Here is a 22,747-nt window from a genome sequence, read left to right as displayed (position 1 = left end):
TCAAAACATAACTCAAATTGATGGTGGATCTCAACGAATTCACAATTGAACTCAAAGGCTTCCTTGAACTCTACTCTTAACTCTCTCCTGAATGTGAATTATGAATTCAAGAGTTATGGTTCATGACATGAAAAATATCATGATGACAAAGTAGACTCATGAATACATTCTCCTCATCTTCATACTCACTTGCTCGAGTCTTGCAACAAGTTACTAGAAGTTGTAGAAGACTCCACAAACGGACTCAAAGCGTCTTTCTTAGAATGTTCGAAACAATTCTCAAAAACTTAACCCTTAACTCTAGAATTTGATTTATGAATTCAAGGTTTTTATTTGTGATAGGAAAGATCTTGAGATGTTTAGGAGTGTTTTTAGATAGTTAAACATGATAAACGATCAAGAAATCATTGTGTGGAAACAAGTCCGCGGCGCGGAGATGCATTTAAATATTTGGTCGCGAAATAAATTTTGAGGTAGAGCGGTCCGTGACCGCTCCGCGACGCAGGGAGGGATTTTTGGGAAAAGGTGGGGCAGGTCCGCGACGCGGACTGGGACACCAGTTCTGCCCGAATTTTTCCTTCTTCGATTTCTCGCCCCAATTCGCCTAAACTTGGTTCTTTCTCTCAATTCCTCTCTAGATTCAGATACCCAGAACATGTAAACAAGATTGTAATTCAAAACAACTCTTACAATAAACCTTAGACTCTCAAGAACTCCTCAATCTCAGCCTAATTCAAGAACGAAAGCAATTCAAGAATACAACTCAAGAACATTAATGTCTCAATCTTTTAGGACGAAAATCATACTGAAATATACATGTTTGGCACGTGGGTGAACTAATCCAACGCTATGGAATAATACATACATCTTAGGGATCAAACCCATGGCGAAAATCCGCAAGAATCTTGATGAACACTTGCTCCTCTCCTCTTTTCTCTTCTTCTCTCTTCTTTTTTCTTCTTAAACCCTCAACTAGAACCCTAATCATAGATTAGGATTATAAAACTGAACCTAATAGGAATAGACCCTTGAAACCTTACTAAAAATGGATTAAATCTGATTGGGTAAGGAAAAGACCAAAATACCCTTTACTCTTTCCGGGTAAGTTTCCTTATCTGGTCAGCGAAACTTCAAAAGGGCATATCTCACTCAAATGAACTCGAAACATATAAAACTCGGTGGCGTTGGAAACATAATTCAACGACCTTTCATTTAATAGCTTATAGCCCACCTAACTCATTTTTTACTAAGAGTTATGGTCGTTTGAAGTTGACCCAAAACTAATAACTTGCAAAATTTTAGATTTTTCTATTTCCAATTTAGTTCTTTTTGGAACTCAAGGTGCTACATCTAGTGACCTGAACTTAATACTTAAGAAATTATAAATTCCTTGGAAAAACTTACTCACTACGAAGGATGGTTCAAGTCTTAGCTCAAAAAAAATAATCTGGGGTGTTACAATCAAACACCCTAAAAAATGAAAAAAAAAATGTGAAAGCAATTTTTAACGATATTTAGCTAACTTTTATAATACAATATGCATAGAGATAATGCGTAAATTATGGTGAAATTTTCAATTACATAATTAAATAATGTGGGGGTCCAATTACCACTTTCTTCATATTATTTACCTTTTTTTTACTAATTATCTAGTAATAAAACAAGTTAAAAGTGTAAAATAAATACTTGATAAATATTATTAATATTGATAAATTTTAAGCGATATAGATTAAACGATTTAAAATTTTTAGTCGAAAATAAATTATATTATCATCTTCTTCTTTTTTTTCCCTCAAATCTATTGTGAAGAGGTCCATAGTTAAAGTATTTGTCATCATCGATCATTGATCTTTTTCCTCAAAGTAGTTAAAAAATATACACAAATATTACGGACATTCAAAATAATAAAGCTAGAACTAAATAATATAAACTTAAAAATAAATGTCACGGCTAAAATGAATCCCATAATTTCGAAAAAAAAATGTACGCTAATTAAATTAAAGTAGAACAAAAAAAATTCGAAAATGTTCTTACTAGTGTCATTCATTAACTTCAGACTCTCTCTTATATAATACTACCTCCGTCCACCTTTAATTGTCATAGTTTCTTTTTTTAGAGTCAAACAATAATAACTTTGACTAACATTTTACAATGTATTTTTTCATCATATTGATATGCGAATAATTCGACATTATAGTACTTTTCGTATAGTTTTTAAATATCTAAAACTTTTATATAAAATATCGAATTAATGGAATCTAATCCAACCTTTAAAATTAGTCAAATTGACTTTTGAAAAGTGCAACATGACAATTAAAAGTGGATAAAGGGAGTATGAGAAAGAAAGAGAATGCCCTATTCTCCATGTAGCATAAAGACACATGATTGTCGCTCTTATTTTTTTTTAAGGTTCTCTTTTTATGATGATGAATTCTTAAAAATTATATTGTTAGATGATATTACTTTTTTAAGTTCAACTATATTTTTCCATCCATTAGTGTGTAGATGATATTATTTCTAATAAAATCATAAATTTAAGATTCTATTCTGAAGAAGTGGTTAACAACATAAATATGCAGTTTGTATTAATTAATTTTAATAAACATTTCTTTTAAAGTTGATTGAATAAAGATAAGAAAAATTTCTAAAGTTATGTGATGGACAACAAAAGAAATTGTTTTGGATCATGCTCAGAAGTTTTATGTTTTCATCCTGTGTGATTTTCTTGAATACAAGTATATAATGGTTGATGTCTTAAAATTTTTATGTGATAAAAATTCATCAGTGTTATAAAATATAAGAAATATACTACAAATAATATAGACAAAAGATATCGGGAGTAGAGTGTAGAGATCATCTTATTCAAATGTATTCATGTCTTTCATGTGTGTGTCTTTACAATGGTGAAAGTAAAACCCTATCTATAGGTTGATATATAACACCAAAAGTCACCATATTAAGTGTCATAATAAATAGATACATTTTTATCCAAAAAAGGTTCATAGAACCCGGGGAATATGGATAAGTAGTTCATGTATTAACTCAACGGACAATCCACTCATTGAAAAAATTTATAACACTCTCCCTTGAATGTCCATAGATAATGTGCCTCGTTATAACCTTACTAGGGAAAACCCAGTGGGAAAAAGGCTAGTGAAGGAAAAAGAGTACACACATCTCAGAATACGCCTCGAATGTTGTCTCATTACAAACCTTACCAGGTGTCATGACTCAGACCGTCGTGATTGGCACCCACACTAAACCTCCCGTAGGAGAGCCATTACTACAACCCAACTAACCAAATTAATGAAAATTAAGACATTTAAAGATACGGAAGCAGGTTTAAATGTTTAAAAAAAATAGGGAGTTCCCATAAACTTCGGAAGTCTAAAAAACACTTGCGGAAAACAACACCTAGAACCTGTAAGTCAATTTACCAAAGCTCTACTAATGACAAGTCTAAGAACAAGGGGTACAACCCCAAAACTAAACAATCGAATATCTAAAGTACTAGTCTAAGTCCGGAGAAAATGGACTAAACAAAATAAGAACTCGTGGCAACCTGGAAGAACTGGCTTACCTTTGAATTCAGTCTCGATCACTGATCACCTAACTGAGTCTATCTGTATCCGCCTGAAGATGCCCTGTACTGAAAAAAGAACGAGCAAGTTTAGTATCAGTACACAACCACCATGTACTGGTAGGATCACGCGGCTATTCCAGTAAGCAAATCATATACCAGCATTCAAAACACAATAAACACATACAAATACAGAGCATATATATAAATTAGTTATCATTTCAGGACCAATCTACAATTCCACATTCTCAATAACAATTAGATACAACAGCACAATGGTCCTTTCATGGAACCCACACCCAAACATGTAGTGTGTCGGAACGTGACACCCGATGTAATTAGTGTGTCCTAACATGACACCCGATCCAATGTATGTGTTAGAATGTGACACCCGATCCAATGTATGTGTCGGAACGTGACACACGATCCAATGTATGTGTTCAACGTGACACCCAGTCCAATCAACACAACCACAATAACATTCACACTCATAATGTACATACTCATAATCATACAATCAAGTGTTGATTCATGGCATACAATTGTTCATTCATACTCATTTTATTAGGTTTGATCAATAATGCCTCATTCACATACATGCAGGCATTACAGTGAAGCAATTACCAACATATATTACACAAACATGAAATCAAGCCATCACCTACCTTTAAATCAAGCTTGAATCCTCTTAAAAAACATAATCCTTCCCTTTCCGGATTTTTTCCACTTGTTCTAGGTCTACAAACAATTAATATAGCGCAAGGATCAATAAATTAAGATCTAATTATCCAGATTATATCAAACCAAATAACCCAAGACCAAACCCATGATCCTAAGGTGAAGCTAAGGCTTTGTAGAAGGTTATGATGATGAGACCAATCTCCACATTGTCCCTAAGAAATTTATGATGTACATCGATGTGCTTTATTATTTTAAGCTCAACTGGATTCTTGTCCATGTTAATGGAGTTGGTGTTATCACATGGATAGGTTTGCAACCTACAATGATGCCAAATCTTGAACTTGTTTCTTGATTCAGAGAAGTTGAGCATAACACGAGGCAACAACAATGTATTCTACTTCAGCCGTAGAAAAGGTGATTGAGTTAAGCTTCCTAGTTGCTCATGATACTAAGCATGGCCCTAAGAAGTTAGCCATTTTAGATGTGCTTTTTCTATCTACCAAATAGACTATGTAGTCTGCATCTGTAAATCCAACCCAACCAGATCAAATGAATCATCTGTAGGATACTAGAGAACCAGGTTCAGTGTTCCTTTGAGATATCACAATTTTTTTTTGATATACTTCAAATGAGATTTATTTGGACATGATTGGAAGCATGCACATAGTCTAACTCTAAATACAATGTTAGGTTTTCTAACTATTGGGTACAATAGAGATCCGATCATTCCTCTACACTTTATGTCACATACTGGGGAACCAAGTTCAATTTTATAAAGCTTCATTGTTGTTGCAATCGAAGTGTCATTCCTCTTTGTTTCATTCATGTTGAACTTCTTTAGCAACTTCTTAATGTTTTTTTACTCATGAATTGAAGTGCCAGATGAGGATTATTTGATTTGAAGCTCCATGAAGTAGTTGGGCTCTCCCATCATGCTTATTTCAAATTCGTTGATCATCAGTTGTTCAAAGTCACCCCCAAGTTTTGCATATTTCCCTCCAAGGGTAATGTCATCTACATATACCTGAACTATGAGCATATTGGAGCCCTGATTTAGAAGAAACAATGTATTATCAATCTTGTCTCTTGAATACCCGTGTGCGAGAAGGAAGAATTACAGGTGATCGTACCATGCTCTTGGGATTGTTTAATCCAAACAAGGCTTGTCCTATTTGTACACGTAGTTAGGATGGTCAGAACTATCAAATCCGGAGGGTTGTTTGACAAATTAAAGAAACTTTAACCAACTAAAAAGGAACAAGGTTCTTGTTGAATATTCAGAGACAAAAAGGCAATACAATAATATAGAGATTTCTCACCAAACTTTCTTAACTTCAAAGAGTAACTTTAGAATATAACTCTTTACCAAAGGGACTAACTCTAGTACATCACCTCAATATCTCACTCTAACTCTTCAAAACTATAATTGTATACTCTGCTCACTAAGAAGCCAAACTCAGTTCTTCTTACAAAACCTAACAAACTCTCTTTCACTCTTAGTACAATTATCTCTAAACAATAATTCGAAGATGAACCAATCAAAACTAAGCCTATAGAAAGAAAAACCTAACTCTAGTTCTTCTTTCTTCTAATGCATGTTCTTTAGCGCCACAATGTTATCCCTACAAAATTCTATTGATTTATGAATTGCGAAAGCTGTTTTTCTCTTTGTCAACGATCCTTATAAAAGGGTAGATTAAACCCTAATTGAATCCTACAAGGGAAGTAATTATTTTCCTGAAATAAGTTTTCCTTTCCTTATACGGAGTCCTCTTCACTATTTTGCTTTAATTAGGAGTGTTTGTCTTTGATGTGTTATTTATTCTTTCCGACTCTTTTATCTTTAGTTCTGGTACAAGCTTGTGAACCTGGTTCATTTTGTCATTATTAAATCATTACTCGGAATATTGTAATGTCATCATTAATTTATTTCTCCTCTGAGGACTCAATTTCTCGAGTATCTATCAACATATATGGAGAATAGTTAGAGAACTAGATATCTTGATCATGGTTCTTTTTTAATGCAATGTTTTAAAATATCATTGATATAGTCATTAAGCAAAATTAATAGAAATTATTTGCATAATGGAAATCAAGTTCTATTAACTGTTACTCCTATAAAATAAGAATGCAATGTGGTGACGTGAATAACAATTTATTTAACATAAAATTGTCGTCATGATGATGCATGTGAGTTTTTCACGTCTCTCCTAATATTTTATGGATTCAAATATAATTAAAAATTTATAAAAAGGAAAATAATTATTTTAAACGAATTAAAAAGGAAATAGGTGTGACAAATTGAAATGGGGGACTATATCTTTTTTAAATATATAGTAAATATATTATTACGTCAATGATGATTTTAGCATGACATCAACAGCCTATTTAGGATAAATAATCAAATACTACCTCCGTCTACTTTTAATTGTCATGATTTTCTTTTTTGGAGTCAAATAATAAGTACTTTGACTAACAATTTACGATGTATTTTTTCATCATATTGATATGCAAAAAATTACAATTTATAGTACTTTTCGTATAGTTTTTGAATTTCTAATTTTTCTTAAAAATGTAAAATTAATGTAATCTAATTTCACTTTGAAAATTAGTGAAATTGACTTTCGAAAAGCACAACATGACCATTTAAGGTGGACGAAGGGAGTAATAACCATTAATGACATAATTATCTTGAATGTCTAGATCTCATTAATTAATTAATTTATATGTATTGTTTCTATCTGACCAACAATTGAAAAAAAAAATTAAATGGTCAACTCCATGGCCACTATATAAGTAGTGTGGCATTATCCCTTTCATGAAAATATACATACAACAACAACAACAACAAAAAATCAAGATTTTGAGAGGGAAACCAAAGTGTACATTGTGTATGTATTATTTTTCCTAATTTTTGTGTTCAAATTTTGATGAATAATTTTGTTTACTAAAATACAGGACTAGCGAACTTTAAGTTTAAATGACTTATTACTCTTTTTTTTATTTTTTAAAATCCCTACAAATTGTGATTATATACTATTACATGGGATAATCTTAGTAGCATTGACTACTAAATTTTTCACTTTTTTGGTGAGATCATTCAATTCCTTACCTTAATTGTAATCTCCTCCTTCAATTTTCCCTTTTCCGATCCCTAATTTTTAAAACAAAAATATATTAATAAATATCATCTATTATCAAATTAAAAAAGCGTGTCATATGATATAACTTTGTTAGATGGAAATTAAAGAAAGAATAAAATAAAAAAAAAAGAAACATAAATTGTCTATAACAATTATAGTTACAAGTAAATTTATTCTCAGTATTGATGTCTGATAATTTCCACCCCTTCTTAGCCCTGTGTTGTTTCTCAAAAAAAGAGAAGAATCATGACTTGTTGGGTTTTAAAAGGTCGGAAAGGAAAATGAAGAGTTGTGACTTTTCCGAAAGGTGGCGACTTTTGTAACTTTTCCGGAAGGTTGTGATTATTCTGAAGGATTGTGACTTTTCCAATAAATCACAATAAGCACATATTTATTCTATTCTTTGTTGTCTATAAATATATGTGTTTGCTCATATTTTTAACAACATATTTTGTGAAATTATTCTTATTCTTCATCAACAAGTTCTACTATACTTTTTTGCCGTTGACTGGTTCGCTGACCCAGTGATATTAGGTAGCAATAGTAATATAGTTTGAACAACATGAGCAACTAAGACAAATTATCCAGCAACACTAAAAGTGTGCTTATTGAAACTTACCTCAGAAAAAACCGAAGATTGAGACAAAATCGATTCGTGCACCGAGAATAACCTCCAGACCGAAATTCTCTGTGAAGAAATTGATCAAATTAGTAAGCTACCTTATGCTATTATTGTCCAAATTCATTATTTATTATGCATAACAGATGCATTCTAAGAAACTATTCTCTTTAAAGTATGGCAATACTTATGGACTTGTATTAACAACATTGTTTTTGACAACGAGGAGTATGGTCGTTCGGATAGCTTGGCTGTGCATGAATTCATTACCTTAACGGATAATGTACTACCTCTCCTTAGCTGCTCTACCTTTAAAATGTTCAGTTTAGGCTTTGTGTCCGGATATGTTGAAGGTGAGTCTTATATTCCGTAATTGACAGGTGGCTTGAATTTGTTGTGAATAAGAAAGTGGAGGATTTACGCCTGAATATAGGTTATAAAATTATTTACCCGACTAGGCATGACCAACCCTATAGCTTGCTAGAAGTTCTCTTTAGTAGTTCATCGATTATAAAACTTAACTGCAATAATTGCAGAATATTATTAGCAGATTGCGTACTACATTGGACATCTCAGAAGAGTTTAACTCTAGAAAGTTTTTTATCCGATATGAACACATTAAACAAATAATGTCAAATTGTCCTCAGTTGGAATCTTTGAATCTATATGGATTTTCTGGTTTTAATCGCTTGCACATGACTTTTTCGAAATGTTAATTGAGCCTAAACTTTGGAGAAGTCATGTGCAAACGATTAAAACCACAAAATCCATATAGATTCAAAGATTCCAATTGTGGACAATTTGACATTTTTTGTTTAATGTGTTCATCCCGGATAAACAAACTTTCCAGTGTAAAACTCTTTAGAGATGTCCAATTTAGTACACAATCTTCTAATATTATTCAATTATTGTAGTTGAATTTTATAATCGATGAACTACTACAGAGAACTTCTAGAAAGCTATAGGGTAGGTTATGCCCAGTCGGATAAACAGTTCTATGACGTATATTCAGGTGTAAATCCTCCACTTTCTTTTCACAACAAATTCAAGCCACTTGCCAATTATGGTAACATAAGACATATCTTCATCACATTTTTACACAAAATTTAGACTGAACTTTTTGATGGTAGAGCAGCTAAGGAGTGGTAGTACATTATCCGTTAAGGAAATGAATTTGTGTACTGTTGATATATTTGAACGATCATACTCCTCGTTGTCATAAATAACGTTGTCGATAGAAGGCCAGAAGTATTGCCATTCTTTAGAGAGAAGTTGTTTTGAACGCGTCTGTTAGCACACATTTGTTTAAGGGATTCCATATAGGTGGGACCAGCAAAGAATGTGGTGCCGTTGAAGGTACTGCTTCTCCCTTAGCAAGAAGTTTATGGTTTAAGCTCTGGGCATAGAAAAATCTTTGGTAGGATTGTTACCCCCGAATGGGTCCTAACGGATGCAAAGAATTATTTAGGCTCCAATACGAATATCAAACACCCTAAAAAATAAAAAAATAAAATGTGAAAGCTATTTTTTATGAATTTTTTCTATCTTTTATAATAGAATATGCATAGAGATAATACGTAAACTATGGTGAAAGTTCCAATTACGTAATGAAATAATGTGGGGGTCCAATTACCACTTTCTTCATATTAGTTACCTTTTTATTTACTGATTATCTAGTAATAAAACAAGTTAAAAGTGTAAAATAAATACATGATAAATATTATTAATATTCATAAATTTTAAGCGATATTGATTAAATGATTTAATGTTTTTAGTCTAAAATAAATTATACTATCATCTTCTTCTTTTTTTGCTCAAATATATTGTGAAGAGGTCCATAGTTAAAGTATTTGTCGTCATCGATCGTTGATCTTTTTACTCAAAGTAGTTAAAAAATATACAAAAATATTGCGGACATTCAAAATAATAAAGCTAGAATTAAACAATATGGACTTAAAACTAAATGTCACGGCCAAAATGAATCCCATAATTTCAAAAAAAATTGTACGCTCATTAAGTTAAAGTAGGACAATTTTTATTTTTTTTAAAATCGAAAATGTCTTTACTAGTGTCATTCTTTAACTTCAGACTCTCTCTTATATAATACTACCTCTGCCCACCTTTAATGGTCATAGTTTCCTTTTTTAGAGTCAAACGATAATAGCTTTGACTAACATTTTACGATGTATTTTTTCATCATATTGATATGAGAAAAATTGTAAATTATAGTACTTTTGGTATAGTTTTTGAATATTTAAATTTTTTGTTTAAAATATCGAATTAATGTAACCTAATCTAACCTTGAAAATTAGTCAAATTGACTTTTGAAAAGTGCAACATGACAATTAAAAGTGGACAGAGGGAGTAAGAGAAAGAAAGAGAATGCCGTATTCTCATGTAGTATAAAAACACATGATTGTCGCTCTTATTTTTTTTAATGTTCTCTTTTTATGATGATGAATTGTAAAAATAATATTATTAGATATTACTTTTTTAAGTTCAACTATTTTTTTCCATTCATTAGTGTGTAGATGATATTATTTACAATAAAATCATAAATTTAAGATTCTATTCATATGAAGTGGTTAACAACATAAATATGCAGTTTGTATTAATTAATTTGTATAAATATTTCTTATAAAGATGATTAAATAAAGATAAGAGAAGTTTCTAAAATTATGTGACGGACAACAAAAGAAATTGTTTTGGATCATCATCAGAAGTTTAAAGTTTCACCCTGTGTGATTTTCTTGAAAACAAATACACAATGGTTGATGTCTTAATATTTTTATGTGATAAAAAATCATCAGTGTTATAAAATATATGCAATATACTAGAAATAATATAGACAAAAGATTTGGGGAAGAGAGTGTAGAGATCATATTATTCAAATGTCTTCATGTATTTCATGCATGTGTCTTTACAATGATGAAAGAACAACTCTATCTATAGGGTGTGAAATAACTCCAAAAGTCACCATATTAAGTGTCATAATAAATAGATACATTTTAACCAAAAAGGTTCATAGAACCTAGGGAGTGTGAATATGTAGTTCATGTATTAACTCAATGGAAAATCCACTCATTGAATAAATTTATAACACTCCCCATTGGATTTCCATAGATAATGTGTCTTGTTATAACCTTACTAGGAAAAACCCAGTGGGTAAAAGGCTCGTGCATAAAAAAGTGTAGACACATCTCATAATATCCCTTGAAAGTTACCTCATTAAAAACCTTACCAGGTTTCACGACCCAGACCATCGTGATGGCACCCTTACTAACCTTTCGGTGGGAGAACCATTACTACAACCCAACTACCAAATTAACGAAAATTAAGGCATTTAAAGATACAGAAGTAGGTTTAAATAACTAAGAAAAATAGGGAGTTCCCATAAACTCCAAAAATCTAACAAAACAATTGCGCTAAACAACGCCTAGAACTTGAAAGTAAATTTACCAAAACTCTACTAACGACAAGTCTAAGAACAAGGGGTACAACCCCAAAACTAAAATATCAAATATTTAAAGTACTAGTCCAAGTCCGAAGAAAATGGACTCAACATAATGAGAACTCATGTCAGCCTGGAAGAACTGACTCATCGACTCACCGTTGAATTCGGTCTCGATCACTGAGGTCTATCTGTAGCCTCCTGAAGATGCCCTGTACTCAATAAAGAACGAGCAAGTGCAGTATCAATACACAACCGTCGTGTACTGGTAGGATCACACGGTTATCCCAGTAAGCAAAACATATAGCAGCAGTCACAAAACAATAAACACATACATATACAGAGCATATATATAAACCAGTTTCCTTTCAGGAGCAATGTACAATTCCACATTCTCAATAACAATTAAATACAACAGCACAATGGTCCTTTTATGGAACCCACACCCAAACAGTTAGTGTGTCGGAACGTGACACCCGATCGAATGTATGTGTTGGAACATGACACCCAATCAAATATATGTGTTGAAACGTGACACACGATCCAATGTATGCCTTTAACGTGACACCCAGTCCAATCAACACAACCATAATCACATTCACACTCATAATGTACATACTCATAATCATACAATCAATTGTTGATTTATGGCATAGAATTGTTCAGTCATACTCATTTCATTAGGTTTGATAAATAGTGCTTCATTCTGTCACGACCCAACCCACCAGGTCGTGCGGGCACCCACTCTAACACCTAAGTAGGAGAACCCTCATATCCCAATAGTGAAAACATGCGTAAAATTAACGAAAGACAGAGATAAATGAAATCATAGTGTTTTTATAAGTGAAAACATTCTTTAACAAATTCGGATTAATACTTGTAAAGTAATTAACACCCCCAAGGATCTAGTCTAAACATGTATAAGAGCTACTAAGAGTACAAAAAGACATAATAATGAAAAGACACAGCTCCCACCGCGCGGAAAGAAAAGTAGAAGTTGTTGGAGAACTCTTGGTCTTCATCTAAAGAAACATCACAAACATGCATCTAGACTATGCCAAAAAGGCATAGCAACAATAGTATCATTACAAAACTACACGTACTAGTAGGCATCATCGGTCAACCCGACGCCCACCGCATAACATAAGAAATCAACAAGCAAGAATATGAAATAAACCACTCGCTTCTCCACATTTACCCTCTCTAGAATACCTGAGAATTACACAAGCACCCTTACTACTAACCTCCATCTCAGTCCAGCTACTTACTAGGTTCTTGATCCTAGCCTAACCATTTAAACACATAGGAGAGTCCACGTATACAACAACAAGCATTCCGACTAACCACCCACGACACACCCTTACTTTTTCTTCTATGTTACCCTGCCCTTGCCACATGGCATATTTCATCAAGCTTTGTAACTACCAACCACGAATTCCTTCCTCCAAGGTGAAATCTACGTAAGCACTTACATCATGTACACTACACCACTTCTCGCCCTTGCAACAAATGGACAATCCTTCCTCTTAATTATTATGACACTTGAACCCTTGGCCTTCCCGATTCTGTCAACAACACGATACGCAACAAGTTCACTCAACACAAAGAACAATCAGATTTAAGTCCTCATGACCATATAACCACTCTGGGGAATTGCAATATCATTTATCATTACGAACCATGTTCAATTTCACAATACTCAAATACATAATTATGTCAAGTCATTGGTCCTCTTATAGAACCCAAACCCAAATTGTAGCATACCTGAACGTGGTACCCGATCCAATGTTTATGCCGGAACGTGTCAACCGATCCCATAATTATGCCTGAACGTGGCAACCGATCCAAGTTAGTGTGTCAGAATGCAACACCCGATCCATTCAACAAGCCACAATCACAATAACAAAGTACATTCTCATAATCATACAATCAAGTCATGATTCATGGCATTCATCATTCATATATCCTTATTTACAATTAATGTGATGAATAATGAAAGATTCGAATACATACATGTATCATAATGAAGCAAGAACGAACATACATCACACAATCATAGAATCACAACCATCACCTAGAAGTATACCTCGACACATATCAATATTCACATAAATTGACCATACTCAACCCTAGTTCATCAGCTAAGGCTCATCCTATGATTTAATCATCTTTTGTTAGGTGCACAACGGTCTACGCATGAATCCTACGATTGATTACCATTACACTATTCAGTAGGCACATATTTATAACTACTCAATTAATAAAATCTAGCCTACCTGGGTGCCAAGAACCTGCATGGTGTTTTGGCTTCTATTCTTGTTTTCGGACTTCGTGACAATTATCTTGACCAGAAATCTGCAATCACTGATCTCCTCACGCTAGAAATCTCATTCTCTTCCTTCCCAAGCTTAGAGAAGCTTTTTGAGGGTTTCTAGGGTGGTTTACGTCTAAATAAGGTATTTTAGGAAGAAGGAGAAAACTGGATTTTGCGTTCTTTATATTTTGTCTCGCCTATCCCGCTTTGGTGCCAACTTACCCTGTCGTGGCGCCACCGCCCTAGCGGCATCTGGTCCACCCTAATGAGACAGTGGCCCAGAAATTTCCCAAATTTTTGCTTTTCCTAAATAACGATGGTTCGGGTCATTACACATTCACATACATGCATGCATTACAGTGAAGCAATTACCAACATATATTACATAAACATGAAATCAAACCATAACCCACCTCGATATCAAGTTTGAATCCTCTTACAACAAATGATCCTTCCCTTTACGGATTCTTTCCGCTTGTTCTAGGTCTACAAAAAATTAATATAGCGCAAGGATCAATAAATTAAGGTCTAGTTATCCGAATTATATTAAACCTAATAACCCAAGACCAAACCCATGATCCTAAGGTGAAGCTAAGGCTTTGTAGAAGGTCATGACGATGAGACCAATCTCCACAATGTCCCTAAGAAAGTTATGATGTACATCGATGTTCTTTATTATTTTAAGTTCAACTGGATTCTTGTCCATGTTAATTGAGTTGGTGTTATCACATGGATAGGTATGCAACCTACATTTATGCCCAAATCGTGAAGTTGTTGCTTGATTCAGAGAGGTTGAGTATAACAAGAGGCAAGAACAATGTATTCTGCTTTAGCCGTAGACAAGGTGATTGAGATATGTTTCCTAGTTGCTCATGATACTAAGCATGGCCCTAAGAAGTTAGACATTTTAGAAGTGTTTTTTCTATCTACCAAGTAGACTATGTAGTCAGCATCTACAAATCCAACCAGATCAAATGAATCATCTGTTATATACTAGAGAACCATGTTCAGTGTTCCTTTGAGATATCCTAAAATCTTTTTAATATACTTCAAATGAGATTTCTTTGGACATAATTGGAAGCATGCATATAGTCCAACACTAAATACAATGTTAGGTTTGCTAGCCATTGGGTACAATAGAGATCCGATCATTCCTCTACACTTTATGTCATGTACCGAGGAACCAAGTTCATTTTTATAAAACTTCATTGTTGTTTCAATCAGAGTGTCATTTCTCATTACTTCATTCATGTTGAACTTCTTTAGCAACTTGTTAATGCACTTCTACTCATGAATTGAAGTGCCAAATGAGGATTGTTTGATTTGAAGCCCTTAGAAGAAGTTGAGCTCTCCCATCATGCTTATTTCAAATTCATTGCTCATTAGTTGTGCAAAGTCAGTCCCAAGTTTTGCATATGTTCCTCCAAAGATAATGTCATCTATATATACCTGGACTATTAACATATTGGAGCCCTGATTGTGAAGAAACAATGTATTGTCAATCTTGTCTCTTGAATACCCGTGTTCAAGCAAGAAGACTTATAGGTGATCGTACCATGCTCTTGGGATTGTTTTAATCCATACAAGGTTTGTCCTATTTGTACAAGTAGTTAGGATGGTCAGAACTTTCAAATCCAGTGGTTGTTTGACAAATTAAAGAAACTTTAACCAACTAAAAACGTACTAGGTTCTTGTTGAATTTTCAAAGACAAAAATGCAATACAATAATATAGTGATTTCTCACCAAACTTTTCTAACTTCAAAGAGTAACTTTAGATTACAACTCTTTAATCAAAGGGACTAACTCTAGTACATAACCAATAGCTCAGTATAACTGATCAAACTATAATTTTATACTATGCTCTCCAAGAAGCAGAACTCACTTCTTCTTACAAAACCTCACATACACTCTTTCACTCTCTTTCACTATAATTGTACAATTATCTCTAAACAATAATTCTAAAATGAACCAATCAAAACTAAGCCTATAGAAAGAAAAACCTAACTCTAGTTCTTCTTTCTTCTAATATATGTTCTTTAGCACCACACTACTCTCCCTACAAAATTCTCTTGATTTATGAATTGCAAAAGCTATTTTTCTTTTTGTCAACGATCCGTATAAAAGGGTGGATTAAAAACTAATTGAATCCTACAAGGAAAGTAATTCTTTTCCTCAAAAAAGTTTTCCTTTCCTTAGACAGAGTCCTCTTCACTATTTTGCCTTAATTAGGAGTGTTTTTCTTTTATGCATTATTTCTTCTTTCACACTCTTTTATCTCATTTCTGGTACAAGCTTGTGAACCTGGTTCACTTTTTGATTATTAAAACATTACTCGGAATATTGCAATGTCATCCTTAATTTATTTCTCCTCTGAGGACTCAGTTTCTCGAGTATCTATCAATATATATGGAGATTAGTTAGAGAACTCGATATCATGATCATGGTTCTTTTTTAATGCAATGTTTTAAAATATCAATGATATAGTCATCAACCTAAATCAAAAGAAATTATTTGCATAATGGAAATCAAGTTCTATTAACGGTTACTCCTATAAAATAAGAATGCAATGTGGAGATGTGAATAACATTTCATTTAACGTAAAATTGTCGCCATGATGATGTGTGTTAGTTTTTCACGTCTCTCCTCATCTTTTATGGATTCAAATATAATTGAAAAATTATAAAAAGGAAATTAATTATTTTAAATGGATCAAAAAGGAAATAGGTGTGACAAATTCAAATGAGGGAATATATATTTTTTAAATATGTAGGAAATATATTATTACGTCAATGATGATTTTAGCATGACATCAACAACCTATTTAGGATAAATAATCAAATACTACCTCCGTCTACTTTTAATTGTCACGATTTTCTTTTTTGGAGTCAAATAATAAGTACTTTGACTAACAATTTACGATGTATTTTTTCATCAAATTGATATGCAAAAAATTACAATTTATAGTACTTTTCGTATAGTTTTTGAATTTCTAATTTTTCTTAAAAATGTAAAATTAATGTAATCTAATTTCACTTTGAAAATTAGTGAAATTGACTGTCGAAAAGCACAACATGACCATTTAAGGTGGACGAAGGGAGTAATAACCATTAATGACATAATTATCTTGAATGTCTAGATCTCATTAATTAATTAATTTATATGTATTGTTTCTATCTGACCAACAATTGAAAAAAAAAATTAAATGGTCAACTCCATGGCCACTATATAAGTAGTGTGGCATTATCCCTTTTATGAAAATATACATACAATAACAACAACAACAAAAAATCAAGATTTTGAGAGGGCAACCAAAGTGTACATTGTGTATGTATTATTTTTCCTTATTTTTGTGTTCAAATTTTGATGAATAATTTTGTTTACTAAAATACAGGACTAGCGAACTTTAAGTTTAAATGACTTATTACTCTTTTTTATTTTTTAAAATCCCTACAAATTGTGATTGTATACTATTACATGGGATAATCTTAGTAGCATTGACTACTAAATTTTTCACTTTTTTGATGAGATCATTCAATTCCTTACCTTAATTGTAATCTCCTCCTTCAATTTTCCCTTTTCCGATCCCTAATTTTTAAAACAAAAATATATTAATAAATATCATCTATTATCAAATTAAAAAAGCGTGTCATATGATATAACTTTGTTAGATGGAAATTAAAGAAAGAATAAAATTAAAAAAAAGAAACATAAATTGTCTATAACAATTATAGTTACAAGTAAATTTATTCTCAGTATTGATGTATGATAATTTCCACCCATTCTTAGCCATGTGTTGTTTCTCAACAAAATAGAAGAAGCATGACTTGTTGGTTTTAAAAGGTCTGAAAGGAAAATGAAGAGTTGTGATTTTTCCGAAAGTTGGTGACTTTTGTAACTTTTCGAAAAGGTTGTGATTATTCTGAAGGATTGTGACTTTTCCTTACGCTATTCTTTGTTGTCTGTAAATATATGTGTTTGCTTGTATTTTTTAACAACATATATTTTGAAATTCTTCTTATTCTTCACAAACAAATTCCAATGTGTTGTTTTGCTGTTGAGTGGTTCGCTGACACTTTGATATTAGGTAGCAATAGTAATATAGGTTGAACAACATGAGAAACCAAGACCAATTATCCGGCTATTCTTCAGAAAATACACAAGATTGAGACAGAATGTGTAGATATTGATCGAATTAGTAAGCTACCTTATGCTATTATTGTCCAAATTCTTTATTTATTGTGCATAACAGATGCATTCAAAGCAACTATTCTCTTTGAAGTATGGCAATACTTCTGGACTTGTATCAACAACATTGTTTTTGACAATGAGGACTATGGTAGTTCGGATAACTTGATTGTGCACGAATTCATTTCCTTAACGGATAATGTACTACCTCTCCTTAGCTGCTCTACCTTTAAAAAGTTCAGTTTAAACTTTGTGTCCGGATATGTTGAAGGTGAGTCTTATATTCCGTAATTGACAAGTGGCTTGAATTTGTTGTGAATAAGAAAGTGAAGGATTTACGCCTGAATATACATTATAGAATTATTTACCCGACTAGGCATGACCAACCCTATAGCTTGCTAGAAGTTCTCTTTAGTAGTTCATCGATTATAAAACTCAACTGCAATAATTGCAGAATATTAGAAGATTGCGTACTACATTGGACATCTCAGAAGAGTTTAACTCTAGAAAGTTTTTTATCAGATATGAACACATTAAACAAATAATGTCAAATTGTCCTCAGTTGGAATCTTTGAATCTATATGGATTTTCTGGTTTTAATCGCTTGCACATGACTTTTCCGAAATGTTAATATTGAGTCTAGACTTTGGAGAAGTCATGTGCAAACGGTTAAAACCACAAAATCCATATAGATTCAAAGATTCCAATTGTGGACAATTTGACATTTTTTGTTTAATGTGTTCATCCCGGATAAACAAACTTTCCAGTGTAAAACTCTTTAGAGATGTCCAATTTAGTACACAATCTTCTAATATTATTCAATTATTGTAGTTGAATTTTATAATCGATAAACTACTATAGAGAACTTCTAGAAAGCTATAGGGTAGGTTATGCCCAGTCGGATAAACAGTTCTATGACGTATATTCAGGCGTAAATCCTCCACTTTCTTTTCACAACAAATTCAAGCCACTTGACAATTATGGTAACATAAGACACATCATCATCATAGTTTTACACAAAATTTAGACTGAACTTTTTGATTGCAGAGCAGCTAAAGAGAGGTAGTACATTATCCGTTAAGGAAATGAATTTGTGTACTATTGATATATTTGAACAATCATACTCCTCGTTGTCATAAACAACATTGTCGATAGAAGGCCAGAAGTATTGCCATTCTTTAGAGAGAAGTTGTTTTGAACGCGTCTGTTACCACACATCTGTTTAAGGTATTCCATCTAGGTGGGACGAACAAAGAATGTGGTGTCGTTGAAGGTACTGCTTCTCCCTTAGCAAGAAGTTTATGGTTCAAGTTCTAGGCATAGAATTTTTTTTGGTAGGATTGTTACCCCCGAATGGGTCCTAACGGATGTAAAGAATTATTTAGGCTCCAATACGGATATCAAACACCCTAAAAAATAAAAAAATAGAATGTGAAAGCTATTTTTTATGAAAATTTTCTATCTTTTATAATAGAATATGCATAGAGATAATACGTAAATTATGGTGAAAATTTCAATTACATAATTAAATAATGTGGGGATCCAATTACCACTTTCTTCATATTATTTACCTTTTTTTTTTTTACTAATTATGTAGTAATAAAACAAGTTAAAATTGTAAAATAAATACTTGATAGCTATTATTAATATTGATAAATTTTAAGCGATATTGGTTAAACGATTTAACATTTTTAGTCTAAAATAAATTATACTAGCATCTTTTTCTTTTTTTGCTCAAATCTGTTGTGAAGAGGTCCATAGTTAAAGTATTTGTCATCAGCGATCATTGATCTTTTCACTCAAAGTAGTTACAAAATATACACAAATATTATGGACATTCAAAATAATAAAGCTAGAACTAAAGAATATGAACTTATAACTAAATGTCACGGCTAAAATGAATCCCATAATTTCGAGAAAAACATTGTACGCTAATTAAATTAAAGTAGAACAATTTTATTTTAAAAAATTTCGAAAATGTCCTTACTAGTATCATTCTTTAACTTCAGACTTTCTTTTATATAATACTACCTCGATCCACCTTTAATTGTCATAGTTTCATTTTTTAGAGTCAAACGATAATAACTTTGACTAACATTTTACGATGTATTTTTTCATCATATTGATATGCGAAAAATTGGAAATTATAGTACTTTTCTTATAGTTTTTGAATATATCAAAAAATTTTGTTTAAAATATCAAACAACTGTAATCTAATCTAACCTTGAAAATTAGTCAAATTGACTTTTGAAAAGTGCAACATGACAATTAAAAGTGGACAGAGGGAGTAAGAGAAAGAAAGAGAATTCCCTATTCTCATGTAGCATAAAGAGACATGATTGTCGCTCTTATTTTTTTTAAGGTTCTCATTTTATGATGATGAATTGTTAAAAATAATATTATTAGATGATATTAATTTTTTAAGTTCAACTATTATTTTTTCATCCATTAGTTTGTAGATGATATTATTTCTAATTAAATCATAAATTTACGATTCTATTCGGATGAAGTGGTTAACAACATAAATATGCAGTTTGTACTAATTAATTTGAATAAATATTTCTTTTAAAGATAATTAAATAAAGATAAGAAAAGTTTCTAAAATTATGTTATGGACAACAAAAGAAATTGTTTTGGATCATTATTAGAAGTTTTAAGTTTTTGTCCTGTGTGATTTTCTTGAATACAAATATACAATGGTTGATGTCTTAATATTTATATGTGATAAAAATTCATTAGTGTTATAAAATATAAGCAATATACTACAAATAATATAGACAAAAGATATGGGAAGTAGAGTGTAGAGATCATCTTATTCAAATGTCTTCATGTCTTTCATGTGTGTGTCTTTACAATGGTGAAAGAACAACCCTATCTATAGGTTGAGAAATAACTCTAAAAGTCACCATATTAAGTGTCATAATAAATAGATACATTTTTATCCAAAAAGGTTCATAAAACCTACGGAATATGAATAAGTAGTTCATGTATTAACTCAATGGACAATCCACTCATTGAATAAATTTATAACACTCCCCCTTGGATGTCCATAGATAATGTTCCTCGTTATAACCTTACTAGGAAAAATCTAGTGGGAAAAAGGCCAGTGTAGGAAAAAGAGTACACACATCTCATAATTCGCCTTGAATGTTGCCTCCTTAAAAACCTTACTAAGTGTCACTATCCAGACCGTCGTGATTGGCACCCACACTAACCCTCTGGTGGGAGAACCATTACTACAACCCACCTAACCAAATTAGCAAAAATTAAGACATTGAAAGATACAGAAGCAGGTTTAAATGTCTAAGAAAGATAGGGAGTTCCCATCAACTTCGAAAGTCTAACAAAACAAATTGCGGAAAGAAATGTCTAGAACCTGAAAGTTAATTTACCAAAACTCTACTAACGACAAGTCTAAGAAAAAGGGATACAACCCTGAAACTAAACAATTGAATATCTAAAGTACTAGTCTAAGTTCGAAGAAAATAGACTAAACAGAATGAGAACTCATGGCGGCCTCGAAGATCTTGCTCACCCTTGAATTCGATCTCGATCACTAATCACCTAACTGAGATCTATCTGTAGCCGCCTGAAGATGCCCTGTACTCAACAAAAATTGAGCAAGTCAGTATCAGTACACAACCACCGTGTACTGGTAGGATCACATGGCTATTCCAGTACGCAAAAAATATACCAGCAATCACAACACAATAAACAGATACAAAAATAGATCTTATATTTAAACCAATTCTCATTTCAGGAGCAACGTACAATTCCACATTCTCAATAACAATTAGATACAACAGCACAATGGTCTCTCATGGAACCCACACCCAAAAAGTTAGTGTGTCGGAATGTGACACCCGATCCAATTAGTGTGTCGGAACGTGACACCCGATCCAATGTATGTGTCGGAACGTGACACCCAATCCAATCAACACAACCACAATCACATTCACACTCACAATGTACATACTCATAATCATACAATCAAGTGTTGATTCATGGAATAAAGTTATTCATTCATACTCATTTCATTATGTTTGATCAATAGTGCCTCATTCACATACATTCATGCATTACAGTGAAGCAATTACCAACATATATTACACAAACATGAAATCAAACCATCACTTACCTCAAAATCAATCTTGAATCCTCTTAAAACACATGATCCTTACCTTTTTGGATTCTTTCCGCTTATTGTAGGTCTACAAACAATTAGTATAGCGCAAGGATCAATAAATTAAGGTCTAATTATCTAGATTATATCAATACCATTAACCAAAACCAAACCTATGATCCTAAGGTGCAGCTAGGCTTTTTCCCACATCAGCTTTAGGCCAAAACTCTCTGATGCTTATCATGACCAACGACACTAACCTACAGTATGAGTGTCTACGATCGTCGATAATATAGTAACCCAACTAAAGGTTGGGGTCGTGTCCCAAGGGAGTGGGTTTGAGAATTAATAGAAAAATAAAATTTAGCTCTAATTAGTCGTAGCTAAAGACATTAACAAGTAAAAACATAGTAAATTAAACAGGGTGACACGAAAGTGTCAAATATCAATTGGGGTTTTGAAACGACCCCAAAAATGCCCGAAAATGTGCTTCGAAAACACCTAAAATTGTAATTTCCATATATCTCAAAATCCATGCATCATTTCGGAAATTCGACTTCATATTCTTATTCAGGGGGTCAAATTGAGTGGGAAATGAGTCTAACCCGAATTTTAGAACAACCGTATCAAAATTCGAAAATCGCAAAAAA

This window comes from Solanum stenotomum, chromosome 4, assembly GCF_019186545.1.
Source record: "Solanum stenotomum isolate F172 chromosome 4, ASM1918654v1, whole genome shotgun sequence".
Taxonomy (NCBI): domain Eukaryota; kingdom Viridiplantae; phylum Streptophyta; class Magnoliopsida; order Solanales; family Solanaceae; genus Solanum; species Solanum stenotomum.
This window is presented reverse-complemented; position numbering follows the sequence as displayed.